The sequence below is a fragment of the Chiloscyllium plagiosum genome, chromosome 37, assembly GCF_004010195.1.
Source record: "Chiloscyllium plagiosum isolate BGI_BamShark_2017 chromosome 37, ASM401019v2, whole genome shotgun sequence".
In the NCBI taxonomy this organism is placed as follows: Eukaryota; Metazoa; Chordata; class Chondrichthyes; order Orectolobiformes; family Hemiscylliidae; genus Chiloscyllium; species Chiloscyllium plagiosum.
In genome coordinates this window covers 25,336,534-25,346,903 of record NC_057746.1, presented here as the reverse complement: position 1 = coordinate 25,346,903, position 10,370 = coordinate 25,336,534, and positions in this window count along the sequence as shown.

The window sequence follows — 10,370 nt, the reverse complement described above, 5'->3', positions numbered from 1 at the left end:
ATACACTTTCTTGAATATTTTCATTTTGCACTCACCAGCGATCCATAAGAAAATACCAAAGTAAAAGTAAACCCTCACTGTGACTGAGAGGAGAATGCTGAGTGGTTTGCAAATGGACACTGATCAGTAGATGTTGTGCTGGGGAGAATGCAGTGGTTAATGATGATTGACTGTTAAATACCAACCATGTTTAGATTTCAAGCCAGGCAGGTTGGCTGTGTTTGGTCTCGACTGAACCCTGAGAAATGAACCATTGAATAGCTGAGGATCATTTGCAGAGCGGTCTGAGGTTACTCTGTATTGATCGATCTGTTACAGTGTGGTCTCAGGGTACTCTGTATCAATTGGTCTGTTAGAGTATGGTCTGAGGATGCACTGTATTGATCAAGGTGTTATAGTGCAGCCTGGCTGCACTCTGTATTGATCGTTCCGTTACAGTGTGACCTGAACGTACCCTGTATTGATTGATCTGTGGTCTGACTGTACTTTGTATCTATCAGTGTATTACAGTGCAGTCTGAGTGTACTCTGTATTTCGACATTTCGGGCAGGAGCCCTTCATCAGGAATGAAGGGCTTGTTCCTGATGAAGGACTCCTGTACGAAACATTGATTTTCCTGCTCTTTGGATGCTGCCTGACCTGCTGTGCTTTTCCAGCAACACTCTAATCTTGACTCTGATCTCCAGCATCTGCAGTCCTCACTTTCACCTGTACTCTGTATTTATCAATGTATTACAGTGCAGTATGAGGGTACTCTGTATTGATCGATCTGTTACATTGCGGTCAGACTGTATTCAGTGTCAATTAATCTGTTACAGTGAAGTATGAGGGAACTCTGGATTAATTGATCTGTGACAGTACAGTATGGGGGTACTCTGTATTGATCGATCTGTTACAGTGTGACCTGAATGTACCCTGAATTGATCGATCTGTTGCAGTGTGCTTTGACTGTGCTCTGCATTACAGTGCAGCCTGAGGGAATTCTGTATTGATTGGTGTGTTACAGTGCGGTCTGACTGTACTCTGTGTTGAGCGATATATTCCAGTGCATTCTGAGGGTACTCTTGTTGCACAGTTGGGTAAAGTAATTGTGGATTGGAAGGCAGGATGTTAGAATTTGGTGTTTGGAAAAAGTGGTGTTTGTAAAAGGCTAGTGGGGGAAAGCATTGTATGGTCCCTTTAAAAGATGTGCTTTTACTGTGCTTAGAGATTGAAATGGATGTCTGTGAAAGCAGCTTGAAAGTTTGCACAGAGAGCACCTGAATTGAAACATTTCTATCGAAAGGCCATACATTTAGCAGGCCAAGCTGTGGTTTTTAGCAAGACAACAGGCTTTTGAATTTAACCGATCAATTTTAACCAGACCCTTAGGTACCAAAATGCCTATCAAATTTAAATCTGATGGCTTTAACAACCTAGGACCAATCCGATTGTAAAACTATTGATAGGTCATCAAGGGTATAAAAGAAGGGGGCAGTTGGAAAATCAGCTGAGCTAACCAACACCAAGCGAGAGATAACAGCTCTTAGCTCTTAGAGAAAGCACCATCTTGTGACAACGGTACCAACGATGGAGAAGGCAGAGAACATTCTGGAAGACGTAACCTGGCTTAAATTTCAAGAGATTAAATTCTTTTCTTTCTCATATGAGTGCGGTCTGACTATACTCTGTATCGATCGATCTGTTACAGTATACTCCCAGGCTACTCTGTATCAATCGAACTGTTATAGTGCGGTCTGAGTGTACTATATCAATCAATCTGTTTTAGTGATGTCTGGCTTTATTCTATCAATTGATATGATTCAGTGTGGTCTCAGGAAACTCTTATCAATCAATCTGTTACAGTGCAATCTGAGCAACTGTCTATCAATCAATCCGTTACAGTGCAGTCTGAGGGAATTCTGTATTGATCATTCTGTTGCAGTGCGGTCTGCCTTTACCCTGTATCAACCGATCTGTTACGGCGCAGTCTGAGGGAACTCTGTATTGACCGTTCTGTTACTGTTGGTATAAAGCACAGGTTGACACCCCCTGCTGCACACTCTGAAAACTAAAAACGAAATACACAGAGGGGAGCAACACACCATATAATCTGTAGAAGGGGTGTGAAAAGTGGTGTAGCCTGCCTTTCAACAACTTCTGGTGGTAAAGTAAAATAAATCCCTGACACTCAATTTAAAATCAACAAGTAACAATTTAGTTATCTAACTCTAACAGTGAACAAATTAACAGGTAACAAACAGAATAAATCCCTTCTAACTTCTAACTATTCCCAAATACAGCAAGATTCTAATGGTGTGCTGTTCCAATAAATAGAAGTCTCACTTCTATAAAAACAAATAAAATTTAGTCTACCAGAATTAGAGCCAGGTTAAATGTCTTCCAGAATGTTCTGCGCCTTCTCCGTCGATTTTTTTTTGGTCAGGAATATTAACTAGTTGTGCCGTTGGTCCAGTGTTTTATTTAGACGGTGCTCTCTCTAAGATATAGAGGCTCTTGCAGATGGCATTTAGCTCTGCTGATTTTCCAATTTCCCCCTTCGTTTATACCCTTGATGACAGACCAATAGTTATACAATTGGATTGGTCCTAGGTTGCCAAAACCATCAGATTTAAATTTGATAAGGTTTTGGTATCTAAGGGCTTGTTTCAAATTGATTGGCTAAATTCAAAAAGCTGTGGTCTTGCTAAAAATGCTGCTTGGTCTTCTAACTGTACAGCCTTTTGATACAAATGTTTCAATTGACTGCAGACCTATCAACTCTTCCTTAGTTAATTTTAAAGGCCCTCTTGCTTTGCATCCAAATATCAATTCAAATCACATAAACTGAGTCGATTGATTTGGAGTATCTCTGATAGCAAATAGTATAAATGGGGTACCTTTACCCCAATCATTTACATAACGCTGGCAATAAGCCCTCAACATGGTCTTTCAGGCCTGATAGGCGAAAGTGAGGACCACAGATGCTGGAGATCTGAGTCAAGATTAGAGTGGTGCTGGAAAAGCACAGCAGGTCAGGCAGCATCCGAGGAGCAATGGGGGGAGGGGAAATGAACAAGCTGGTGAAGTCCACATCGATGCCATGGGATTGAAGGGTTCCGAGGCGGAAGATGAGGCGTGCTGCCTCTAGGCGTCGGGTGGTAAGGGAGTGGCAATTAAGGAGACCCAGGACCTGCATGTCCTCGGCAGAGTGGGAGAGGGAGTTGAAATGTTCAGACACGGGGCGGTGGGTTTGTTGGTGTAGGCATCCCAGAGATGAAGCACTCTGTGGAAAATAAAGAACATGAAAGCATGGGCAGGGTTAAAGCATGAAGACCACTGGGAAGCAGGGTGGGATAACCACAGTGGAACGCTCTTACACCAATTAGCAGAGTAAGGTTAAGGCTGAAAGGTCACTATGGCGAGATGAGATAACTCAAGTAATAAAGCAAGTTTTGCCGTTAAGTATTATTATGACAGGATTGGGACCATAAATATTTGGGACATGACATTAAAATATCTAATTAATAGTTAGTAGAGTCAGCTTGAGACAGGAGACTTTTGTAACAGATGGAATAGCTAAATATCTATCATGACAGGTTAGTCTGGAATGGAAGATCACTGTAGCAGAGTTAGCAATAAATATCTAACCGTGACATTAGAATAACATTAAGTAGAATGTACAACTAAAGAGATAATGGGAACTAACATCAGTGGTTTATTGTGTAGCTAGAGTGAGGCACTTTGATTAATATAGTTAGACATGCTGATAAGCTAACAGAAACATGATAAAAAAGGATATAAAAATCCACGGACCCTGAGGTTTGGGGGAATTCGAGAATCTGCTTTCTCAGTGTCACAGTTTTTTGTTTGCAAATAAAAGACCTACTTCTTGAAGAACTCTCTGTGTCTCCTGGTGGTTCTCTATATTTTCTCCCCAACAAATTTGGCGCTGCGAGCAGGGCCGTGCAGAGACCTACCTGGACAGGGGGTGGCAGTAACAGGGCGCTTCTTGGTCCACCGGGGGACTCCCGAGACTGACAGAATCAGGATACCCAACAAAAAAAAGGTGAATTTGGGCTATATTCCGTTGACTTCGAGTGGTCCTTGGGGACTCAGAGGTGCGGGAACCTGCGGGAGGATCTCTCCAATCCAAGATCCAAAGGCGAGGGGTAAATTGCTGCTGAAGGAGATGTGGCGAATTGGTCAAGAAAACTGCGCACTGGGGTAAGGGGTGAGTAAGAATAGAAAGTAGCAAAAATTCCACATGGTGTATGTAAGACCCTCTAGATAGATAGGGCAGAAATATAAGACCCTCTAGATAGATAGGGCAGAATAAGTAAGGGGAAACTGTTTTACTGGAAGCCCTGATAGACCTGCTTAGAAAGCTGGCAAATTGGTAGTGGATAATTAAAAGTGAAAATAGCAGAGAATAGTCATAGTGTTAGAGTGTTACTAGACTGTTAAATGTTTTAGATAAGGCCTGTAGGATAATTAGACTTTTGGAAATGAACAAAGGGTCTGTTTAAGTAAGACTCTGGCTGACAGCAATTGATTTATAGCAGGGATTTTGGCTATTTGCAGCAAACGTGTGTGTGTGTGGTTTAGAAATTGATAGATTGGTAAGGGACAATTGTAAGTTATAAAGTTAGGAATTGCTTATACTATCGAACAAAGCAATACCGGACTTGATTGGTATGAGGAAGTGATTTATGAGAGCAAAGATGAGAGCATTAGTTGGACTGAAATATATCATAAACTGGATAAAGGGACTGCAGTTGAGATACTGAGTAAGAAATTTCCAGTGGCAAGAAATGATATTGTAAAAAATTCTGAGAAATGGGAAAAAAGGACGAAGGATTTATTGACTAAATGGCCAAAAGAAGGTACCTTTAATATACATGTGTGCAATGAGATGGAAGGATTAATTTAGAATTAGAAGCTGAAAGAGAAATCTAAAAATAGAAACCAAAAGAGGTATCAGGAGATGGAAATACTGAAACTTTTCAGGAAAGAGGGTGAGGTGCTTGTCAGGCACCTGTGGTGACTAGGAAAGCTGCAAAAGAACAAGCTGAGCAGTTACGGGAAACAGAAAAGCAGGAATCAGTACCCCCTCTATCCCCAGATGTGGAGGAGTTGAATAGACCTCCTCCCTACTTGAATGAAGAAGCATTGAAGCAGTGTCCAGTAATAAAGGGAACAGTAGAAGTAGAGGGACAGTTAGAATGGGATAGAAGTGTAGAAGACAAAAATGAACTGAGGGAAAGAAGAGAAAGAGAGAAAAGGGACAGGTAGGAGCAAATGGAAGCTATACAACAAAAGCAGGAAAAGCTGAAACATGAGGTTAGTGTGCTGCATGGGCGAAGGGAACAAAAAGCAATTGAGGAATACTCATTGCAATATGAAAGGAGGGCTGAAGAGAAAAGCAGTGAAAGTGACAGAGAGCAAATAGAAAGGGAGGATGAGAGACAAGGAAAGAAAAAGGCCCCAGTAACTAAAGAATGGGAGGAATTAGAAATAGCATCGGACTCAGAGCCCAAGGGGGATTTATTGAGAAGTAGTGTTAATAAAGGGAAAAAGGACCAAGAGGGAAGGATGCTAGAGCTCCTTATAAAAGAGGGGAGAAACCCACAATACATTCCTTGGGGAACGTAGGATCTGGAAAGGCTGAAGAATGCACTGCCCAGTTTACATGAGGGAGCAGGAAAGTGGATCAGGACTTTTTGAAGATGAAACCACAGGGCAATTGTTGGCTAGAGGAGATTTGAAGGCACTGCTGGTGAGGTTGGTAGGACTCCCGAAGTTAAAGGAAATAATAGTCTGAACCCGCCTGAAAAATGCAGCAGACAATCCAATGATTGAAGGGGTCAGATGTATGGCAGGCCTTAAGAGACTGTTATCCACCTAAAATGGACCCACAGGCTCTGAGAGGGGATCTACTGGGAGAAAGTGAAAACCTGGCTGCCTACTTGGAGAAACAGTTAAAGAGGTGGAGGCTGGAAACAGAGCAAGACATAGAAAATCAGTTGCTGACCACAATGTCCTGAAATTCCATCACTGAGGTAATGCCCTCCCAAGTCAGGTCAAGGCTGGGGGAGGTGGTGGGTCTGACATCATCAATGAGCCACCAGGAATTTACAGATCACGTAGCTCATGCAGTTGAAAGGTTTCGAAAAGACAAAGAGAAATTGTCTGAACAGCAGGAGGAGGTGCAAAGGAAGCTGGCGCAAATGCAGCTCGAAGAGCTTAAATAGAAAGAAAAAGAGAAGGCTAAAAAGGTGTTGCCGGTAAGAACCGACACAGTAATCAACACTGGCGTGAACCAAGTGCCAGCGCAAGGGGGGTCCTATCAGGTAGCCAGACGGGGGCCAGAAAATCCCATGCCAGCAATGGAGGTTTTTAGAGAAGCTTTCCCACAGGTGACGTATCCGGGGCAGGGCAGATTTAAACAACAGCCTAAACAGAACTGGGGTCCCCAAGGACAGGGACCTAGGAATGGGGACTAAGGTAAATGATAAATAATCAGGCTCAAGAGGGGGCCAGAAATGATGTGCAGGGGACTTTAGGAGGAAGAGCCCTTATTGGACCGGGCCCTCTCTGCCCTACAGTCGGCCTAGATGGCAGGAATCCCCAGTGGTCACTTCCCAGACACCTACTGGCCCAGCAGGACCTGTTAACCTGAATGGGATGTGTTAGGGATGCCCTGAGAACCTGGGTGGGAAGGGGCACTACCCTGTAGTAGCATGGGAGGCTGGTCAAGAACCAGTAATACAAGTTGGTATAGAAGGGAGGCAGACATCGGTGATGATAGATATTGGAGCTACATACACTTGTGTACAGCTGTGGTATGTCTCTCACCTTCCCATGTCAAATAAATTTGTTAAAACTGTAGAGTTCTCAGGGAAATCACAGTTAACCCAATTTACAGCTCCAGTAAGATTAGAAATGAAAGGTAGGGAGATAGTTCTACCAATATTAGTGTCTAAAGAGACGCCAATTAACTTGTTAAGTAGAGATGCTTTACTACAGTTAGAGGTAAGATTGGAGTGCACACAATAGGGCTTGGTCATAGAAAAGGCCAATATACAATTAGCGATGCAAGAAGTTAAAGATGTGAATGTTTATTGGATAGAGGATATAGCAAGTGATATTCAAAACATTTGTGAACGTTTGTAGCTCAAGTTGAGGTTTATGGTGTAGGTTTGCTCACTGAGATGAAGGTTTGATATCCAGACGTTTCATTACCTGGCGAGGTAACATCCTCAGTGGCGACCTCCAAGTGAAGCAAAGCTGTTGTCTCCTGCTTTCTCAATAATAAGCAATAATGAGCAATTGGATGCATTACTAGCCACTTTGTGGTCACAGCATGATATGATGTAGGGAGAGTGAAATCAGTTAGCCCAGTGGAAATAGGCTGAAACCGGGAGCTGAGACTGTAGTGAAATTTCTGACGAATGAAGTTATCCTAAGGTTTGGTTTACCGTCAGAAATTAGTTCAGACAATGGGTCTGCCTTCATTCAGAAAGTAGTTAAGTTGATGTTGCAGTCTTTGAGAATCAAACAGAGGTTTGGGTGTGTGTATCATCCCCAGTCACAGGGTATGGTGGAAAGGATGAATGGGACATTGAAAGCCAAATTAAACAAGATCTGCGCAAGCACCGACCTTAATTGGGTTGATGTGCAGCCGCTGGCGCTAATGAGTTATTGCATGCAGACTAACCGCATGACCAATCTAACACCGCATGAGATGCTCACAGGTAGACCTATGCCAGTGCCAAGGTGGAGAGGCCCATACGAAGAGCCTAGCTTGGAGCGGTTAAGCTTAGACTTAAGCAATATAGGCAGCAGCTAACTATGATACATGAGAATATCCACCTGCAGGAAATACAAAGGGAACTAGCACCTGTTAATGGGGAAGGACCTACTACACCTGGGGATTGGGTTTATGTGCGGGTTTTCGAAGACGCTGGAATGAGCCGAGGACAGAGGGACCTTTCGTAGTGACTAAAACATCACCTACCGCCATCCAAGTAGAAAGACGACACATATGGTACCACCTTAATCATTGCACTAAAGCTCTCTCACTGGCACAAACTAACTCGAACACTGAGGTAAGGGAAGCTGAGGCCGAGGAACTTGGACACAAGCAGGCCACACAGGAGGCTAGTACCCCTCAGCAGGGTCCCGAACAAGGTACAGGTGAAGTTCCTGGGGATACTGATCATTCTAGACATGATGGTGATGGAGATGTGGAGCATAGTTCTCCTGGCAGCGGGGATGGGCAAGACGTGGGGGATGCCCCTGATACCCCCGTCTCTGATGCCAGGCCTCCATACTCAGACTTGGAGATCATTAACTGGACAGACCTGGACTGGTAATGCCAGGGTCACTCAGGCTGTGAGGCAAAGATGTATTAGAAGTGCAGACCTCGTTGCCCTAACATGGGTACGTGCCCGTGACAATCACTGGTATCAATGGGCAAACTATACAGCTGTAATGATGGCTAGACAGGACTGTTTCTTGTGTACTCAGGCAACCCCCTCATACTATGTTGTCCCTATGCCCTACAACTCGACCACCTGGACTCAATGGCATTTGCAGCACTCTAACCGACCTCTTAATCCAGATGATTCATCAGTTTACATTTTGGTGCCTCCTACTTCAGATCTCTACGTTCTATCAGCAGGATGATGTGGGCAGGCAGCAACTCCAACAGTGGTGAGGCTACAGTATCCCGTGGTCCGCCAGTCAGACTAATTACACATCCCCCGTGGTTGCTTTCAGTATACAGGAAGGGTTGAGTTTTGAATACTTTAAGCAAAATGGCTCCACACCAGTCGACTGTTTTAAGGGCCTCTGCAGGAATACGATTGAACGAGAGGTTGACAGCACATTTGGGGCTGTTTTAAATTCTCAACGCGTCCCACTGGCAGATACTTGGTGGCTGTGTGGTAAGAAAGGAGGGTTGTGCCCGACACTGCCCACTGACTGGAGTGGCAGCTGTGTCCGTGTAATGCTCCTACACGAGGTAGTTAGATCACCACACGTGCAGTTTGATGCTACATCACAGTCAGCTTTGCGCCGAACTCAGCGACGGTTCGGCGGTCCAACGGTCCAACGGTCGGATTGATAGCATAGGACAGCCAAGAGGAATTCCTAATGAGTTTAAGGCCCGCAATGGGATTACCGCGGGCTGGGAAGCTTTCATCCCAGTGACAGGGGTTAGCAAGAATGCTGAATGGATTAATTACATTTATTACAACCAGCAGAGATTTATCAATTATACTGATGATGCCCTTGTGGCCTTGGGAGAACTACCAAAATGCGACTACCAAAATGACATTGCAAAACTGACAGGCCTTAGATTTGATACTGGCAGAAAAGGCGGGGTTTGTGTGATGTTTGGGGAAATGTTGCCGTACCTTTGTACCTAACAACACTATCCCTGGGGGATCGTTTCCTAAAGCAATGGAAAAACTAAAGGACCTAAGACAGGAGCTAAAAGACAATGCGGGGTTTAGTGATCAGGCTTTTGATTGGCTGAATAATATATTAGGGTCTTGGGGAGCATGGTTTGTCAAGATTGGTCTTATTGTGGGTGTGGATTTGCTTGTTGCTGCCTTCATCTTTTGTTGTGCTTTACGTTTTATTAAGTCCTTTTTAGTTTGAGTCATGACACGGCAACTTGTGGTCATTTTAGCTACCCCAGGAAGTGCTTACTCCTCTGATGGAACCCACCGCTCTATTATGATGATCTAACAACTGACACGGTGCAAGGAATATGCCCACGTGGGGGCGGCGATGATACTTCTGAAGAACGCGCGGGTCTTAGATTGTGAGGGATCTTGGGTCTTTTTTCCTGTTCTGGTTATTGGAGATCACTATGGCGAGATGAGATAACACAAGTAATAAAGCGAGTTTCTCTGTTAAGTGTTATTATGACAGGATTGGGACCATAAATATTTAGGACATGACATTAAAATATCTAATTAATAGTTAGTAGAGTCAGCTTGAGACAGGAGACCTTTGTAACAGATGGAATAGCTAAATATCTATCATGACAGGTTAGTCTGGAATGGAAGATCACTGTTGCACAGTTAGCAATAAATATCTAACCGTGACATTAGAATAACATCAAGTAGAATGTACAACTAAAGGGATAATGGGAACTAACATCAGTGGTTCATTGTGTAGCTAGAGTGAGGTACTTTGATTAATATAGTTAGACATGCTGATAAGCTAACAGAAACATGATGATAAAAAATATAAAAATCCACAGACCCTGAGGTTCGTGGGCATTCGAGAATCTGCTTTCTCAGTGTCATGGTTTTTTGTTTGCAAATAAAAGACCTACTTCTTGAAGAACTCTCTGTGTCTCCTGGTGGTTCTCT